Genomic DNA, 16,835 nt, shown 5'->3' with positions numbered 1-16,835 from the left:
TACAGCTTTCTTAGGAAAACAGTTTAATGTTTATGACTAAAAATAAACATATCATTGACCCAGTGATCCCAATTGAAACAAAATACCAGGATATATCTATCTATCTATCTATCTATCTATCTATCTATCTATAGATATACCTAAATACATATATTTAGGTACAAGTATGTTTACTAAAGTACTATTTGTGGAGGCAAAACTGGAAACAAGTTGATCTCCATGAATTGGGAGAATAGCAAAAATAATCAAGACATATATCTACTGTAGAACATTATGCAACCATTAAAAGAAACGATTACCCTGGCCGGTGTAGTTCAGTGGGTCGGAGCCTTGTCCCTTATACCAAAAAGTTTGGGTTTGGTCAGGGCAGATACCCAGATTGTGGGTTCAATCTCTAGTCGGTGTGTACAGCAGGTAACCGATCAATGTTTCACTCTCACATCAATGTTTCTCTCTTTCTCCTCTATTTTCCTCTCCCTAAAATCAATAAAAACACACCCTCGAATGGAGATTTAAAAAAATAAAAATAAAGATAACCGCCTCTCCACTCCTCCACCCACAAAAATATTAATTAGGCTATAACTCTTCACTTGAGATTTCCCCAAGTATGGTTGAATGAGAAAAGCAAGATACAGAAAAGACTATTTAAGTTTTTATTTTTGTAAAGCAGTGACATAAAACACTACCTATGTATGTGCTATTTGTGTGTGTGTGTACAGATATGTTTGTATGTGATTATATTAATTTTAAAGATATTCAGAAGAAGACATATTAGGTATTAAATAGAAGGAGTGTGATGAGTTGGAGACAGAGAGAGTTGGAAGTACCCAAAGGTAGGAAATTTTTAAAAATTTTAAAAAGTGTATCTAAAAATTTATTTGTGTGCCTTTATGCATGAACATTTTTTTATTTAAGGAAAAGATAACCAGGTAATGTGAATAAAGCAATGTTTCAGAAACTAGTGGATGACTATGTTTTGGTATTACCTCTATTTCTCATAGAGTCTATGACCTCATGCTAATCACTTAATCTTTCTGGACTCCCAATTAACTCATTGGAAAAATAAATTATATTATTTCAGAGGACCTCTGTTGTATCAAAATTCAAGAACCCTACATATTTGCATGTGATGGATTATAAATCAAATAGCACACTCTTGACTCATACTATAAAGCAGTGGTTCTCAACCTTTCTAATGCCATGATCCTTTAATACAGTTCCTCATGTTGTGGTGACCTCCAACCATAAAATTATTTTCATTGCTGCTTCATAACTGTAATTTCGCTACTGTTATGAATCATGATGTAGACATCTGTGTTTTCCGATGGTCTTAGGTGACCCTGTTAGCAGTTCTCAACCTGTGGGTCGTTGAAGTAGCAATGAAAATAATTTTATGGTTGGGCATCACCACAACATGAGGAACTGTATTAAAGGGTTGCGGCATTAGAAAGGTTGAGAACCACTGCTACAGGGTCAAAATAAGGCAAAGGCAAACTTGCTTGGTCCCAGATTTTGAAAATACATAATTTTATCTCTTAGTTTAATGTTATTTGTTTGATCAATAATCATATGAAGCCGAAGCCGGTTTGGCTCAGTTGAAGAACATCGGCCTGGGGACTGAAGGGTCCCGGGTTCGATTCCGGTCAAGGGCATGTACATTGGTTGCGGGCACATCCCCAGTGGCGGGTGTGCAGGAGGCAGCTGGTCGATGTTTCTCTCTCATCGACGTTTCTAACTCTCTATCCCTCTCAATTCCTCTCTGTGTAAAATCAATAAAATATATTTAAAAAAAATAATCATATGAAATCTAGCAGTGAATCCAACTTATCTTCTCCTCTAAATCAGCTCTTCCTGCTAACCTTATTGTTAAAGATAATGGGTTGAATATTTCCCCATCTTTGGTTTTTACTACTTCCTGCTAATTCAGACCATGTCTTCAGTTTTTGTTCGTTTATTTGTTTTATTTATATTTTAAATGTATCTTTTGTTGAAAGTATGACAGTTCCCCCCTCCCCCCTGAGGTTTATATTCCATTTCTTCCTTACTGCAATTCTCTGTTCACTTGCTGTGCCCTCTCCTTCTTTTGTATCTGTCTTTATTATACCCTTCCTTCCACTCTCTGCCCTCCCTCTCCTGAAAAAGCTTATTTATTCTTTATGGTCCCATTTAAATCCCACTTAGTTTACTTTTTGAAGGCCTCTAAAACCTTCAAATCATCAAGTCTCTCTATTTTTTGTTGTTAATCCTCACCAGAGGATTTTTTTTTTTCATTGATTTTTCAGAGGGAGTGGATGGGAGGAAGAAAGAAGGAGAGAGAGAGAGAGAAAGAAACACTGATGTGACAGAGACACACAGATTGGTTGCCTACTGCATCCAACTCAACAGGGAGGTGGGTGGGGGGGATCAGAGTGGGGAACAACTTGCAAGGTAGGTACGTGCCCTTGATCAGGAATTGAACTCATAGGTGCACAGGCTGACACTCTAACTTCCGTGTTTCCCCGAAAATAAAACATCCTCCAAAAATAAGACCTAGCACATGGAAAGATAAGACATCCCCTGAAAATAAGACCTAGCGCCGCAACTTTGGGTGAAAAAATTAATATAAGACACTGTCTTATTTTCGGGGAAACAGGGTATTGAGGCATGCCAGCCAGGTCAAGTATCTCTCTCTTTTAAAAAGCCCATAGCTAGGTTAATCTGTGTCCTTTGTATTAAGCTTTTAATGCAGTTTTTGTACTGTTGTTCCTTGTATAAATGCCTTATTTATCCCAAAGTACTTTAAGCCTCAGGAGGGAACGGGACAAGCTTATTGATTATTTTCCATTCACAGGACACTGCAGGATCTTGTGCATAAAAGGTATTAATTGATCCAGCTGGTGTGGCTCAGTGGTTGAGCGTCAACTCATGAACCAGGAGGTTGCAGTTCAGTTTCTGGTCAGGGCACATGCCCGGGTTGCAGGGTTGTAGACTTGATCCCCAGTAGGGGGTGTGCAGGAGGTAGCCAAACAATTATTCTCTCTCATCATTGATGTTTCTCTCTCTCCTTTCCTCTCTTTGAAATAAATAGAAACGTATTTTAAAGGGGTATTAATTGATGCCATTTCTTTCCAAAATAGCTACTATTAATGTCCTACCAAACTTCAAAATAATAAGAAATTTAAATCTATGGCATGAAATAGAAACGAAAACACAATAAAAAAGAGTGCTGTGTTTGGAAGTAAGAAAATAGTTGTATCTTATTTATTAAATTTTATGTATCTGCAATTCAGGTTTAGACAATTAAAGATAAGTGCATTGGGCACTTGCTAAAAAAGCTGGAAGGTATCATAAAACCAGGAGTACAGAATGCCTCCTATATCAGACCTTGACCCAGAGCCAAGAAACCTGGTTTGCCAAGAGGACTATAAATTTTGAAATGCTCAAAGTTCAGCAACCGAAAGGTGAAAGATTTAGAAAAACATGAGGGATTTCATAAAACTCAGTCATTGAACTTACTACCATTATCCTACAGATAGCTAATTGTACTCATTTAACTTGGAAAGGTTGTTTTTCTTTGGTTGCTTTGTTAGTTGAGGTAAGGAATAAAGATGGAAAGCCCATTAACACCTGTAATTAAGAATCTGATTTATGAGCAGATAGGAAGTCAACACCACTGGATTACATAGACGCTGTAATTTTCACAGCATCTCCATGTGCCTGGGAGAGACTGCCTACATTTTGAGACAATCTTCCCTCTACAACCCTCCCCCTCCTTGCCCCAACCTCTCACCCACCAAATAGCAGAAATCTTTAGTCTCCAATAGATTAGACATATAAGACATTTAAAAGGTGTAATTACTCAGAAGTTTAGAATGAGAATATGTCTTAAAATTACTCAGAGTAAAAAATATCAACCAGATTCCAATTTAAGATTTAACATAAAAATTTAGAGGTTGTAAACAGGTGGCTCACATACTGACTGAATTCCTCCTGCAGGTGTCTGAGTGTGTGTGTGTGTGTGTGTGTGTGTGTGTGTGTGTGTGTGTGTAGGGGAGTGTCCTGCATGGTTTTAACTTCCATTCACCACCCCCCTTTTTTTTTATTTCTTTGACTTTTTGAATTGAAGAGAGCTTTCATAAAAATCCAGAATTCTCTCTTTAAAAACCTAGAACGTATGTATTTCCAGAAAGCAACACTAGATGGCGTCGATAAGGGCTGTTCCCCTGGAAGGCCCATTCACTCCTTCACATTACTTACCTGGGCTTCTGTGGACAGCTGAGTTTGAGAGCTTTGCTCCAAAACCACTAACAGAGTAGAATTCCCAACCTAACCTCTAGTCCTCTGAAGGCAGTTTGGCACTGCATTTAAGAACATGGAAGCAGGGGTGAGAATCCCTGGGTTAGAGTATCAGTTCCAGTCCCTAACTCCAACTCTATGTATTTTGGCAACTAACCTCTCAGAGCCTCAGTTCAATCTATAAATTGGGGATAACAGTCATAGAACTGCCTCACTGAGCTGTTGTAGGGGACAGGTTTAGCATTTAGAACAAATAGTGTGTTGGCATATTAAGCACCTGATAAGTGTTAGTCTCCTTAAAAGTCTCAATATTTAAGATTGTGTTAAAAATTGATTCTGACACTTGTTAAAATGGTAAGGAAGACTTTAGTTAGGACTAATGCGATAGGTGCCAAGACAGTCTCAGGAGGTGAATATGTTAAGTATTTCATTTTATGGCGGACTACAATTTCACGACTTTATATCCTCATAATGGAACTGTTGTACTAAGGCATATGTATTTATTTTTGATGAGAAATTTATCAGATATTTAAACTGTTTTGAATAGTATATCAAATAGATAAAGAAACGAAAATGTTCATTACAGTCTTATATACAATAGCCAAGCTACAGAAGCAATCTCTGTATCCATCAACAGATGAATGGATAAAGAAAAGATGACATACACACACAATGGGATATTATTCAGCCATGAAAAGGAAGGAAAATCTGCTATGTTTTACAACATGGATGAATCTTGAAAGCATTATGCTAGGTGAGATAAGTCAAACAAGGACAAATACTGTATAACATCACTTACATGTGGAATCTAAAAAAACCAAGCTCATAAAAACAGTAAAATGGTAGTTATATGGGATGGGAGGACTTGGGGGGATAAGAGATGATGTTTATGGGTACAAACTTGCAATGAGTAGTAAATAATCCCACATATCTAATGCACAGTATAACCCTAACTTACTCCCCCCCCCCAGCCACACACACACACACACACACACACACACACACACACACAGAAGGATGGCGGGTTTGATTCCCAGTCAAGGGCACATATCTGGGTTGCAGGTTCATTCCCTGGCCCTGGTCAGGGTATGTGTGGGAGGCAACCAATTGACATGTCTCTCTCACATCAATGCTTCTCTCTCTCTCTCTCTCTCTCTCTCTCTCTCTCTCTCTCTCTCTCCCTCCCTCCCTCCCTCTCTCTCTCTCTCTCTCTCTCTCTCTCTCTCTCTCTCTCTCTCCCTCTCTCTCTCCCTCTCCCTCTCCCTTCCTCCCTCCTTTTCACTCTTTTAAAAATCAATGGAAGAAATATCCTTGGGTGAGGATTAACAAAAGAAAAAATACATGGTGGGTAAGAGTAGGCTTACAGTTCCAAGTATGCAAACTTTTTTTATTATTAATTACTAATGTTATTCTTGTAATATTATTTATTAATTATTAAAATATTTTCCATATGAACACCTGTAAACCTACTTTTGCCTGTGTGTGTGTGTGTGTGTGTGTGTGTGTGTGTGTGTATGCACGCAGGGCAGCCTGGATGGCATTAACACGGACTATGATGACATTCACAACTGGTCCCTTTATGAGGCCCAGCTTGTACATGGCTGACACCCCGAGGGCTCATTCTGAAAACAGTGGGATCCACGGCTATGCCATGCTGCCTGTTTTCATAAAGACACCCACACTTCATAAGACAGGCAGCGGGGGATCTCATCCCTTTGGGACTTGCACCAAAGCTGCTCTGGTGAGGAGAGCAGTGCCCAGAAGGGCTGGAGAGAGGCGTGGCAGTCCGGGACTGGCAGGATGCTGGTCCCTACAGGTCATGGCAGTGGTCCTGTGCCCACTTCAGGACTGCCACCTTGCTGGGACAAGGGCTCCCAGATGTCACTGTATTCTTTAGTGATGTGCAAGAGTTACAGGCACCTAGGCGTCTCCAGCCATCTGACAGCAGCGTTTAGCCCTCAGATGGATGGTGCAAAGACCCTGAGAGAACAGTGAGGTGAGAGAAGAGACCATTAAAAAATGTTGTCTGCCATCCCGTTCCATTCTACTTTATTTGCTCCCTTTAACTGGGAACTGTGGCCTAGATCATTTGCACTCTGCACCCGGCAGGGCCTGGCAGTGTAGTTTTAAGGAGAGGCGATCCAATCCTAGGAAGCACCCACAGGCTTCAAAAAGCAGTTCCTACTTTCTTAAAAAAATCATACCCTCACACTGATAGCGGCCTCAAATGCACTTTTCAAAGATATTAGCAGGAAAATTGGTTCCTCCTTTCAAACGGAGTCTAACGCAAATCAGAATGGCCGGAGAGAAAAGAAGGCTGCTTTGCTGTGTCCAGGAACAGTGTCCTGTGGACATTCTGTTATAATGGCTACTTTAATGAGGGCTCATGAGACAGGATCGGCATCCCCGCTCCTCTTGCTGTCCTTTTGTTCAGCACTGTTCCAGAGAAATGAATGCATGGCCTGTTATCTCATTGAATTCCATTGTAAGCAGGACTGGACAAAAACCAAGAAATAAAAAAAGGGCTTTGAGAAGCACGAAGGCCTCAAATATATCCTCCCTCTTTTGTCAAACTGAGCAGACGGCTTCTACATTCACAGCAGATTGGAATCATATGTTACAGCAAGCACTTATTTATTGCTTTCTAATTTCCAGACGCTGTTCTCCATGTAAACTTATTTAATCCTCAGAATAACTCGATGAGGATGTACCTCCCTGAGTTCCACTTGGCAGATCTGAAAACCGAGGTGGGTCACGCAAGCAGGAAGTGGTAGAGACCAGATACTCTGGCTCCAGATCCATATTATTAACCAATTTTACACAAGGGAGAGGCAGGAGCATGTGTGTGTGTGTGTGTGTGTGTGTGTGTGTGTGAGAGAGAGAGAGAGAGAGAGAGAGAGAGAGAGAGAGAGAGAGAGAGAATAAGAAAGAGAGAAAAAGAGAGAGAGAATAAGAGAGAGGGAGAGAATAAGAGAGAGAGAATGAGAGAGAGAATAAGAAAGAGAGAGAGAATGAGAGAGAGAGAGAAGAGAAAATAAGAGAGGGAGAGAATAAGAGAGAGAGAGAGAGAATGAGAGAGAAAGAGAGAGAGAGAGAGAGAGAGAGAGAGAGAGAGAGAGAGAGAGAGAGAGAGAAGCTTCATGACCTGGGCAAGAAGCATAATCAGACAATAAGGAAAACAACAAAAAACTAAAAAATACATAGCCTTGCCTTTAGGAATTCAAGCTAATAGAGGCAATCCAAACAGAAGTGGCTGCTCTTCATAATGATGAATCCTATGTGGATGTTTTAAGGGTCCCAGATGCTCCTGAGAAGCTGATGGAAACTATGAACCTTCTTTCTAGAAACGCAGAAGTGCACACACCTGTGTGCTTGCAGTCAATTTTAGGGAACTGGAAACCTTCATGCTCGGAAACCTTTCCATGACCACACATGAATATCCTGCCTCGGAATGTTGGTATAAAGCTTAAATGAAATAAATTAGACACTTACTATGGTTTTTGGAAGATAGCAAATACACAGTCATGAATTATTATTTTGACATGACTTACCTAAGAAGGCAGGATCTGTGCAATGGGTTTTATAGAGAGCCCATCTTCACACCATCCAACACTTAAATAAGTTTACGTTCTCCCACACCAACCTATAGACACCTAAAGACTGTCTTTTAGAAGACAGAAGAAGAAACTTTTAGCTAACTTGAAGATTAACACAATAATGAGCTCTGTTTATTTTGGATCAGGTGGGAAGTGTGGACTTTTTTTTTTTTTTTTCTCTCAGCAAAATAAAGACTCAGGTTTTAGTAATGGTACAAAATAACCCCTCAATAGCTCCGTTTGCCTACTTGTGAAGATAATTCATGGCTAAGTATCAAAGTTGCTATTTAAAAGTGCCTAAGTAAGTTATTTTTCTTAAAAAATTTGAACTCTTCTAGAGCAGAAATGATTAATATAGTTTTGTTATTCTTAACCTTCTTTAATCAAGCTGGCTCTTATCAATTACCTGGTCTGCCTGACAGATATTAGACTGTTTTCCTTCTTTTGCAACTGAGGCTTGAAGGACAACTGTAAGCTTATCCTAATTGCAAAGAAATGCACAAGGATCTCAGGGCTAACAGGTGATTAAAAAAGCCATTAGAAATAGACTAAGCAGTTCTACACTGGCAATTTTTTTTTGCATTTGCATTTTACAATCCTGTGTTCAATAGGATCAAAGCTGCCCTGCATCCCAATTTTCTGCAGAATGTAGTTAGTGCCACTCAGCCTTAGGAAAAGTATTCTGGACCTTGCTTCATTCCTCCCTGACCTTGCTGATCCCTTGCTCTTTTCCCTGGCTGCCACACTCCTCTCTCCCCCCACCCCACCCCCAACCATGGGGCTCTCGGCAAAATTAGGTCTCCGCTCCACCCACCTTCCTTCCAGCAAAGGTGGCTCGGAAGTGGAGAGGTGGGCGCCTAAGCCGAGACACCTGCTACCTGGCCCCAGGTGAAAGCTTGATAAGTCATTTCTGCTTTTCGCTCATGTCAGGCACCAGCCAGTCCCTGCTCCGGTTCCCACACTTGGGTCCTTAATCGTGTTGAATGTTGGGAAGGTGTCTGGTGGCAATACTTGCAGTGATGGATGTAATGGATATAAATGCACAGGGAGCTGGGCTCAGAGCTGGTCAGTTGGGGTTCTTTTACTTCGAGAGAATTTGGGGGAAACCTAGAGAAGGCCAGGTTATGAAGCAGATAGATTTATCGGGCTTGGTCTGGACCCCCCTGCGGGGTTACTATTTTGCTCCTTGTAAGGAGGACCTGCGTGTATGAGAGAAAATTAGGGAGGGCTCTCTCCTCTTAAGAATAAATAGTTCCTTTATGCGGTCCAGATCTTTAGGTTTGGCCTATGAATTGTGATTTTAAAAAGAAAAGACAGAGAATGAAACAGCCTATCACTCTTCTTGCTTTATAGTCAGTAAAACACTAAGTCATCAGGAAATACTTAAAAGTTTTGATTTTTGCCAGTAAGGAGATTGCAAGCCATTGGCTGAGACAAGACAAATTCAATCTAAAGCTCCCCATGAGCAAGATAGCATACAATTAAGTGACCGATACTGTGTAATAAATCACAGTTTAATTTAGAAGTTCAAATATTTCTTATTCACTTGACATTTCCAAAAGAATAATCTTTGATTAAAAAATAAATAAATCCTTTAAGTCGTCACACTGAGACACTTACAAAGCAATGTTAACCTCTATTCATTAATTTAATAATTAAGTGCGTTCTTTGTGCTAGATATTCAGGATAAAAATATAAATTAAGATGCATTCATGTTTTGGAGTTCCTGCAAATATTTAATTTCAGTACAATATAAATGTGGTAAAAGAAACAAAACACAAATGTGCTATAAAACACAGAGAGAGGACTTGTTATTTTACTTGAGAATCTTAAGCTTTGTAAGATGTCGTTGAATGTGATCAAGAGGAAGCAGAGGTTTTCTAGGGCAGATTTCTCACCTCCACACTACTGACATTTGGACCAGATAATGCTTTGTGGAGAGAAAGAGGGGCGTACTGTTCTGTACACTGCAGGACATGTCACAGCACCCATGGCCCCTGCCCACTAGATGTCCACCCCAGGTGTGACAACGGAAGATGTCACCAAACAGACTGTCAAAACTCAGAGGGCTGGCAGGGACAGGTGGGTGGGAGGGAAGAGATCAACCAATGAACTTCTATGCATATATGCATAACCCAGGGACACAAACAATAGAGTGGTGAAGGCCTGGGGTAGGCGGTGGGGGTAGGCTGGGAGAGGTCAAGGGTGGGGGGAAGGGAACATATGTAATACTTTCAATAATAAAGACTTAAAAAAAAGAAAGTAAAATGTCTCCTAACATTGCCACATATCTCCTGGGAGACAAAACTGTCCCCAGGCGACAATTGATGGAGGAGATGAGTATATTCATCTTTGCTAGAAAGAAAAACCCTTAGAATGACAACTTGTGAGTTGATGTAAGAGAGTTTGAACTTACTCCACCTAGATAGCAACTGATGATACAGTTTTCAGCTCTCAATTCAAAGATAGTGCTCTTCATTCTCTATATGTGAGAATGCAAATTAATACAGTTTTTATAGAGAACAATTTGGCAGTATTTGTCAGATACATGGCCATACACAGCTTGACTCAGCAATTCTACTTAAGACTATTCATTGTATAAAATAACAAGATGTTAGAAGCATTCTAAATGTGTATTAATAGGGAGAGGGTTCACTACAACAGTGCAAAGCCTATTAATATGGAGGGGTTTGTTACTGCCATAAATACTAGTAATATACTAAGCAGCTGTTTTTAATAATGAGGAAACTATGTATTGATATGTAACAATCTCTAAAATATACTAAGTAAAAACAACAACTAAAACAACAACAACAACAACACACACACACACACACACACACACACACACACACCACAAAAACCAATGATAATGATTAAAAAAAAAAATCCTAAGATACAAAGCAGTTTGTTTAATAGGCTACCATTTATATTAAAGAGGGAAAAGTGAATATCTTTTGCTTGTATACACATAAAATATCTCTGGAAGGATAAATAAGAAATTGCTATCAGAGGAGGGGAACTGGGAGTGTGGGGGATAGGACACATGGAAGACTTTTAACTCTACATCTTTTTGTGCTTTCGGAATGTTAAACTATATGAATATATTGCCAATTCAAAAATAATAAAAATTTAAAAGCTGGTGGTCCTCACTCTGACAAAACTGAACATGTGTGCACCTTCGAGCTCTTCTATCAGTGATGATGGATTTATGCTGGTTTCTTCTTCCACACCCGTCCCATCTGCTCTTTGCTATGCGAAGAGGTCAGCCTAGCCATTTGACTAGTAAAAGGGAACCACGATTTTCTTATCTGCCTAGGTGATCTACAAGCTAAAAGCTAGGCACTGCAATTATTTTTCAAAGTCAACAGCTAAGAAATTCTTTTTAAAGTGATATCTGTTGGGCCACAAAATAGTTTACTTAAGTTTCTTTTTCCTTGTCTCTCTGACTCTTCTTTATCAGTTGATCTCTCTCCCCCTTCTCTATTCTTGGCAATTCTAGCAGTTGGTCCTCAAATCATACACCCCTCAACTAGTATATCTAAGGAAAAGTCAAGCTCTATGAAATTGGGGCAAGACATCAATAAAAATGATAAGAATAATTGATTTATTTTGTATATATTTTGAGAATTGACTGGATGTCTAGATGTAAAGTTTAGAAACATATTTTAATTGCTAGTTATCAAATATACCCTTTCTGTCACTACCAGGCTTAACTGAATTGATCATAACAGGACAATATCATACCAGTTGGTCTCGCAAGGTCAATTCTGAAGAGTTGTTGCTAATGTCATCTTTTTAAGACACACAAATATGTCCCTTATCTGTGCAAAATAATTGTTATGGTTCTCCATTACATTCTCCTTAGCATGGTCTAAAAAATGTTTTTCACTATCTGATCCATTTCTTTTTCAAGACTGGTATCCTCTCTCATTGTCATTTGCCTGATCTTGTATGTTACTGTTTTTTTTTTTGTTTGTTTGTTTGTTTTTTTACAACAGGCTTCAAAGAAGAATTACTGTCTTGTTTTAGAGATGAGAAAACCGAGGCTCAAAGAAATCCAGTTTGCCAAAGTTGCACATGCAAAGTGATGAAAATTCAAAACCAGGTGAGTGTGATTCCCAAACTCTACTGATTCTAAGAGGACAGAATGGGAGGTTAAAAGGAATTCATGATGTAGGCAGATAAAAGACAAGCCAACAAGTGGGGTTACTCTGAATTCCTCCCTCAGCTTTTCTGTTTACATTAACAACAAGCAATTGTCCTATCTCTCATCTCCAATAGCAGTGTTTTTTGTTTTTAATTGTTTTACCAACATCAGGGTGCTCTCACATTTTGCCCTATGCTTTGTTCTCCAGGAAGAGAGCATAGTTAGGGCAAAGGCAGGAACTGGGTAGAGTGAAGAGTTCAGCATGGCAGCAGGAGCTGAGCAGTGGGGGAGGGTAGAGAAATATGGTGGCGGCATCTCACAGGGCTTCTGTAGGCCTTTGCTCTAGTGCCACTTCCTCAATGAGGACCTTCCAGATCAAGCTGCTATTAAATTGGACGTCCTCTGACTTCACTCTCTGTCACTTCTTTTTCATAAACTAATCAGCTTCTAAAATACCAAAACATTTACCTACTTACTGTGAGTATTGTACATTGACGTCATCCCCTGCTGGCAGGCAGGCTACGAGAGGGCAGCATTTGTCTACTTGTGCTCATTGATGTACAGGAAGTGCCTAGAGACTGAATGGCTCATACTAAGTAAGCTCTCAGGAACCTGTGCTGAATATTGCCTTATTTATTTTAGCCTGCTTTCACAGTATGCCATGGTTTCTATGATTTCGTTTAGCTTTTACTGATTGCATTTAAGGATAGGTTTTTCTTTGAGGACTTGTACAGGCAAGGTAACCGTACATTCTGGATGTTGTATGGATAAGTGTAATTCAAAATATTGAGTTATATATAAATAAGCCAGTCTGAGAAAGATCAGTATCATGATCTCCCTCATATGTGGAGTCTAATGAATAAAATAAACTGATGAACAACATAGATCCAGAAACATAGAAGCATGGAACAGACTGATGAATTTCAGAAGGAAGGCATGAGAGGGTGGGTAGGTGGGTGGGTGGGGAGAGATTAACTGGGGAACTTATGCATACTAGAAGCCTGTTGCATGAAATTCATGCATGAGTAAGGTCCCTAGGTATGACAGGTGATCAGGGCCAATCTGTGGGGAGACCATCAGGGCGATTGGGGCCCCTGCTCAAACCTGCCTTGGCCTGGTGCCATCCACTCATCTGCTCCACCATCCCACTGTGGTCCCACTGTCGTTGGGGCCCATCCAGGCTGGCAGCACCTCCACTGCCACCCACTGCCAGCACCACATCACTGATGCCTGCCATGTTCAGCACCGCACCCTGGTGGTCAGCACAATCTAACTCCCTGTAGGTTGAACTCCGGCCCATAGGGACAATTTGCATATTAGACTTTTTATTATATAGGATTATTATATAGGATAGCCATAGCCCATGGACACAGACAGTGTGGTGAAGGCCTGGGAGGGGAAGGCTCAGGGTCAAGGGGGTCAGTAGGAATACTTTCAACAATAAAGATAAATGAAAAGAAAACAACAAAAACCAACAAAAAGCCCCTCCAAATACTGAGTTATATTCCCACAATAATATTCTTATATTTTCCTCAATTTAATTAAATATTTGGTTATATTAATATATATATATATATATATATATATATATATATGTATTGTAAATATATATAACTAATATATAAAAAATAACATATATCCATTATTATATGTATAAATAATAATAGTGACTAGGAAATTATGCTGAGAATAAAATTTCAGTTTGCTACAATTTCGTATAAGGCAAAACCTTAAAATGTTCCCAATAACATTTCAGCTAATGCTTATTTTGATATTGTTGGACTTACCTTGCTTTCTTCCTTCCCTTTTTTTTTTCCTCTTTCTCTTTTCCCCTTTCTCCTCCCACATATTTTTGTAGGTATAGGCCTAATATCATTTATCAATATTTTGTAATAAGAGTATAAAGCAAGAATACAAATCAATGCCATGTTTTTGTAATATACTTTGTAGCTAAAATTATAAGATACAACAATTTTTAAGAATCTTCCCAGGTAAAACTGACAAGCCTGCAGAGTTGAAAACCACCCTATTATATAATACCATATTCAGGTGTATTAACACAAAACACCAGATTTTTGCTTATTTAATTGGCAAAGATTAAAAATAATGTTCAACAGTTGCAAGGTTGGAGTGAAAATGGCATCCTCAGGCTTGCTTATGGAAGCACAAATCGATAAACAATTTCAGAACATTACAAATATCTATAGCCTTTGAACTAATAATTCTACTTCTGGGAATTGAGCCTAAGGAAGTAAACAAAATAACTGGTAGGTTTGTGAACGATAAAGTTCATCCTAAGGTTATACAGTAGACACTCTCTAAGTAACTTCCACACGACTACTGAGCTTTCCATTCCCAATGGAAGATCTACTGCTGAAGCCCAGGACTTGGTGGCAGGCAGCTCCCTCTCAGAGGGGCCTGCCAGGTTCTGCTCCTACCACTTATGCTGTATGGAGACCAAGGGTCAGTGGCTCTTGCTGAATTTGTTCATGCCAGTTGTCCTTGTTCTTATGACCACACAATTTGACTACAACTCCATTACCTACAAAGGATGAAACAAGGGAAACACGATTTTGTTGCTTTAAACTACTTTGAATGCTTTGGTAAGACTTGACAAAAATGGGTCGCTAAAAAAAAAATGTAGCTATTGTATTAGGAGTAAGTCAGACAGCTGTAGAAGGGGAAAATAATTATAAACACTTGACAGTTTAATTCTTAATTAGGAATGCTTTGTTTCACTGTAAAAAAAAAAAAAACAAGCAGAAAAATATTGAGAGTCCATTATGAGTTTATGAAAGAAAGGGGATGTTAAATGTCAACCAGTGGTTCTAGTCTCAAGAAAGGCTAGCGAATAATGCAAATACAAATATTTTAAGTTGAAAGAAGAATCTTAGGAATATATGTATAATTTTTATAATTCCTTATTTTTCTCTAATTTTTTTATAAATTGTATCAATGAGTTGTGATGCCATGGGCTGCGAGAAATATTTATCTGAAATAATATGAGGGAAAATATGTGTGTAGAAACATATTAGAAGGAAATATACTAAAATATTGGTGAGTTAATATATGGTGGGTTTATGGATGATTTTTAAAAATTTATTTCTTTGAATTTTTAAAAACCCAGTAAATAGTTTTATTTCAACTGTGCAAAATAGAGCAAAACCAAAACAAAACACATAACACATAAAGAAGAGTAAGAATGGAGAAACAAGGTTCCTACCAAATTGAACCTTAGAGACCCGAGATTTTCCATTTTATAATCCACTAGGGGCCCGGTGCCTCTCAGGTTACGGCCCAGGTTGCAGCTGGGAGCTGATTGCACCTGGGATGTGAGGCCACCTCCCAGGCTACTTTCCAGGTGGCAACTGGGAACTGATCAAGCAGGGGGTGCTAAAGCGCCTCCCAGGCCTACAGCTGGGGCCTCAAACTGCCTGCTCTCAGCGGCAGCCCTTCCTGGGCCTGAGAAACTGGGTGCCACCATCTTGTGTCTATTGACACTGCCATTTTTGTTGTGGAGTGATGGTTAATTTGCATAATACTCTTTTATTAGATAGGAAGATGTTAAAACCTTGCACTTCCCATTGCTAAGAATATTCAGATTGTAAAAATGGGAATGGTGTTCCTCTCTGAAGCTGCACTTTCAGATCTTGTTTTACCTTAATGCAGATATTATATTAGCTCTTTACATTGTCTAAACCAGTTCTGCATGTGAGTCCCCAGCATACAGTTAGACCTCACTAGATGTCTGGGAAGATATCTGGGGTTAATCCTGCCCAGCTGAGGTAGTCTTATATGTTGCTGCTCTAGAGTACTTAACCAACTTTAGAAGGTTTATAACAACCCCGACTTTGAACTGTGAGACGGCGCTGGTTCAATGGCATTCACATGCCTTTCCTAGGAGTTTGTATATCATTGCTCCTCTTTGGTCCCTGACATACTTTCCTCCTGGGGTCCCAGTCCATCTCTGGCTTCTGGTTTGAACCATTTAGATGCTGGTCGCTTCTCTTTTACTTCTGGTTTTAAGAAGTATTATTTCCTCTTGCTGGTGTTTAATGTCTATAAGTGCTACATGCATTTGAAGCCAACCCTGAATAATAGGGATGATTTCAAGTGCACAGGAGAGTTCTCTGGAATCCACAGAGAGAATGGTGCAGTGGGAGTGGAACATAACATTTATTCAGGGAAGGGAGGAGTGTCCTGAAAATTTAAACATAGTGTACTCATGAGCATGAAAACATTTTAAAATTAAGTCATTAGAAATACTTACCATGTAGTACATTCTTGTATGTGCCTGACTTTTCAGACTCGATGCTATTTCTACAATAACTGATATTGGCATGTAGTTACAGCAGTTAAAAGCTGAGATGTTAGATTGGGTGAAACAGAAAAGCCTTAATGGCTTTGTGTGAAAGTTGGGCCTTTTTGTTAGGCAGTAAGAAGCCACAGGCCAACGAAACAATCAGGAAGTTTATAAAAGAAGTAGATTTCAAAGATCACTGACTAGCAGGGAAGAATCCTTTAGTGCTGTTAGATTAAGAATATAAAAAGAAAAGGGATATGAAAACCATGGCAGTGGTGGCATTGGCAGCATTTAATGACTGGTGGCACGTAAAAAGCAAGGCTAGGGAAGGAGTCGAGGATGATCCCAATGTTTCAAATCACAGTGATTCAGAGAATGCTGGGGACGTTTCCAAAATGACTCAAAATCAGTGAACAAGGCTGAACTAGAGGATTCTAATGGGTGGCTGAATGGCATGGACCTGGGAGCTGCAGCTACTTCTACCACTGCTAACTCCCTTCTATATTGACAT

At 39.4% G+C, this 16,835-nt stretch overlaps 1 protein-coding gene across 2 annotated transcripts in view; it reads right to left on the bottom strand.

The window, feature by feature from the left end:
- The window catches only part of GPRIN3 (GPRIN family member 3), a 73,528-nt gene that overhangs the window by 12,479 nt on the left and 44,214 nt on the right, over positions 1-16,835 (bottom strand). Inside the window, exon 1 of one of the 2 annotated variants that reach the window (XM_084881925.1) lies at positions 16,292-16,401. The exons of the other annotated variant lie outside the window; for it this stretch is intronic. The gene's annotated coding sequence lies outside the window, so the exon portion shown is untranslated. Of the gene's footprint in view, positions 1-16,291; positions 16,402-16,835 lie in introns of those variants that run through there. 2 annotated transcript variants of the gene reach the window in all.

Source organism: Pipistrellus hanaki (assembly GCF_964339955.1).
Source record: "Pipistrellus hanaki genome assembly, chromosome: 1".
Classification (NCBI taxonomy): Eukaryota; Metazoa; Chordata; class Mammalia; order Chiroptera; family Vespertilionidae; genus Pipistrellus; species Pipistrellus hanaki.
The sequence above is the reverse complement of the archived record's forward strand: the minus strand, read 5'-3'. Positions and strand labels throughout refer to the sequence as shown.